Raw genomic sequence first — 3743 nt, forward strand, 5'->3', positions numbered from 1 at the left:
TTTTAAACACTCTGGCCCTAGGTCTACAGCCTCAACTATCTCCATTCTATTTCAACCAGTCAGTCATTCAATAAACATTTATTAAGTGCTTACTATGTGCCAAGCTCTGTGCTAAGGTCTGGGGATATGAAGGAAAGTCACTGTTCTCACATGCAAGAACAGTCATAACTTGGATGCATCCCCTCCAGGACTCACCACTAGATCTGCTCCAGGCACCAGACTTCGTAGTTATAGAGCTGCATTGACTAGAGTTTAGGACACCTCAGAAGAATGATAACCTTGAAAGACTTCAAGAAGATGTTGGCTAGGAGATGGCTGAAGGATTGGGGAACAATGACATCCATGGGATTGGGCATACCGGGTTGCTCAGTGTTGAACAGGTACAAGAATTTCCATGCTGAGAGTAAGTTACAATGGGAAATGATCATGGTGGAGTCGTTGGGAATAGAAGTTTTCCATCAGAGCAAAGTCCACGTCTCCCTTATAACTAAGAGTTTTTCTGTTACCAAAATACAGTGCCACCATCATTCTCTGAGGCCCTAAGGTTGACATTTCAATCCAGGCCAAAAAATGACCGCAATGATTTCCTAGCTTGGGAGACCTAGTATGGAAACCCTGTTCCTTTAGGATGGATGCCTGTCTAATACAAACTAGTTGTTAGCAAACCAGTTGTACTTCATTTGGACAGTAACTGCAGATTTTGAGCTGCCAAAGGTGGGTTAAAAGAGAAATGGGTGCTGTCTCACAAAAAAAAGCAGCCTCCAAAATGGCTGATTGACCAGGGCTCTAGTTTCCAGGAAGAGATTTTTGGTTTAATCACTTTTACAGTCAAATTGTGTTGTTGCTAAGGGCCTAGCTGGTGATCAACTGAATTTTAATCATTAACAAAAATGGGTTTATGTGGCCACCTGATTGATAATTAGGAGCCTTCATCAGAGTAGATTAACGAACCAAGGCACTGGTGTGATAAGGGTATAGAATTGGGGCTCAAAACTTTGACCAGCTTGGAAAACTAACCAATCAATCAATATATAGAAAATAGCATTTTTGCAACCCACAGAAGATAGTCATAGGCTGGAGATGAGCAGAAAGAATGAGAGACTTTTGGGTTTTCTCCAACGGAGAAAGTGTTAAGTCAAGAAAGTTTTTCATAGGATCATAGATATATTAGCTGAAAGGGACCTTTAAGGCTATCTAGTTTAGTGAGTTCTTAATAAGGTCACATTAAACTGTAAGATTCCATTTCTTTAAATGATAGCAAGAACAGGAATCATAGCCTTAATTTCTGTCCCTATTCTACCCTTCTACCCCGACCCCCACCTCATTTTGCAACTTGAAGCAAACCAATGTAATGAATAAAGGTCTAGCATAAGAGTCAAGAAGTCCTGGGTTTGAGTCCTGCCTCTGACATATACTGTGTGCCCCTGGTCATCACTTAACTGTTCCTTTTCCCCCAAGCAACTCTCTAAGACTCTAAAGAAACAAATGAGGTACCGAATTGGCATCAGTAAAAAAATAAAAGTTTTCACAAAGACAGTCCTTTATACCCATAAAATCATGAGTCCAAATGAAAGCAAAGGAAAAACAAAGCCAAAAACCAACCCTTGTTTTTACCCAGAACAAAAACCTCTTGCTTACCCTATCCTCTTTCTCTCTGAAATCCACTTTTGGCTGCTAAGAGTATGAACAATTTTGCATGGACTCATCTGGACTCCAGAGGTGTGCGGTACTCAGGCAGGCTAATGATACATGCCGCATTCCTTCAAGTGTTTTATGCATCTCGATGTCCCAAAGCATATGAAACCCTCAAATGATGCAACACAAATCCAAAGCATCGCAATATTCATAGCCTTAGAATGGGAGGTCATCGAAGATTAGCTACTGCTGAAATATAAATTTAAGTGGCATTACCTGGAATATGTGTGTCAAATCCCTTAAATTAAAAACATAATGGAATCTAATGACTGTGGGTAGGAAGCTCACCATCATTTTCTGATGCAGACAAATTGTAGCTTGTATAAGCCCACTGACAGATCTCACCACATTGTAACTGAAGCCCTGGTGTTGAAAATATATATTTATGATCTTGCTGTAAAGAGTGGCTCCAGGGATATGGACAGCAAACACAGAGAAATGTGTCTGAAAGGAGAAAAATGTCAGGTTTTTTTTTTAAACGAGAGGGAGAAAAGGCGAAGACAACCTAAACAGAAAATGGAGAAGATATAAACATTTCTATTTGATTTTTTCTTGTTCCCATCTTTAAATTTTGTATATAGAATTGAAAAAAAGAATTGAAGGAGTTTTCATAGGTAATGCATTCATTACTGTGCTTCATGTTCAGAGAGCATGCTCTCATTCTATGGAGATCGCAATTATTAAGAAGTTAGCATTAAAATTGCCAAGCGAACTGAGGCCCAACAGTACTTTACAGCATCTTCACATTCTCTCAAAAAAAAAATAAAATAAAACACAACAGACAAAAAAACCTGCCCCATAATTGATGAAGATTTAATACATACTCGGTGTTCTGGATATACTGTTTAGCCAGTGTCACAAAACCTCCTCCAGTCTTCAGAATTCTCCCATAGAAGTTGCTCCAGCCAGATCAGGGCATGGAGGGGTGGAGGCTTGAGAGCATGAGAGGGGAAAGGAAAGAAGGGAGTACAATAGCAAACCATTGTTTCCTTTGTGACATATTCATTCCCTTCAGAATGTTCTCTTATTTTTAAGTCCTCAAGAGCCACAAAAATTATGCTGAACAATAGCAGGGATTTCTGAAAGGCTTTCTTAAGTCACATTTGAAGGGGGGGAAAAGACCAAGCAGTCCTTGAACCCTTTTGCATCCAGCACATCTGATGGTCTTTGTGTGTCTCTGGCCACCTGCACGGGTCCTGAAATAGGTGCTTTCAGAAAAGCAGAAAATCCTCAGCACTGATGTGATCATATCACTCTCCCAATTACTTGACATTTGGCCTAAGCTGGGGTGCCATGAGGATTTAGGCTACAAGAAAGTGGGGCTTTGAGGCAATTATTCACATGATGCAGGTTTTAAAAAAAGCATGCAGCTACTGAAGAAAACCATTTTATGGCCTCAATTAGCCAGATTATCCCCCCAGCCCAAGTTCACAAAATAATTACTTATACTGCCACTTGCTGTTGTCTGTGCTTAGGCAAGCTTAGATGTTTGCACATTATAAACAAAAGGCTCTCCCTGCCCCAACCCACCCCCTGCAAAAAATAAAAGTTGGAGGGAAAAATCCCTGAAGGAAAATGTTCTCAGATCTTTCAGTTAAGAAGATTTTTCAGAGTGGAACATGGATAAATAAACATTTATTGGAAGAAATAGTTGAAGCCCAGTGGAGGGCTGAAAAAAAGACCTCAATATTATGTAACAGGAATTGTTCTGAAATACAAGTTAAAATCCTACCTTCTACTAATTATACAAAATGTTCCCTATGTAGCTCAGATTGAAACCGCTTATTTTACTCTTCAAGCCAAGACTTTTATTTCCATTTTTCCCCTTTTCTCTTCATCTCCTTTTTCAACCTATCATCACTGCAAAGCCAATACAGCTGTGGGAGAAGCATCTGGATGCCATTTTACCTCCCACGTCGTTAGCAAAATTGCCAGCTAAGTTTTGCTCTATTATTTAATGGCAACGGTGGGAACTAATTCTGTGCTTTGGTCCTAGGTGAAAGGCTATGGCCAAGACCAGAGCCGTACAATTCTCAGGTAGCTGTCCT

The sequence above is a fragment of the Trichosurus vulpecula genome, chromosome 2 (assembly GCF_011100635.1).
Source record: "Trichosurus vulpecula isolate mTriVul1 chromosome 2, mTriVul1.pri, whole genome shotgun sequence".
NCBI lineage: Eukaryota > Metazoa > Chordata > Mammalia > Diprotodontia > Phalangeridae > Trichosurus > Trichosurus vulpecula.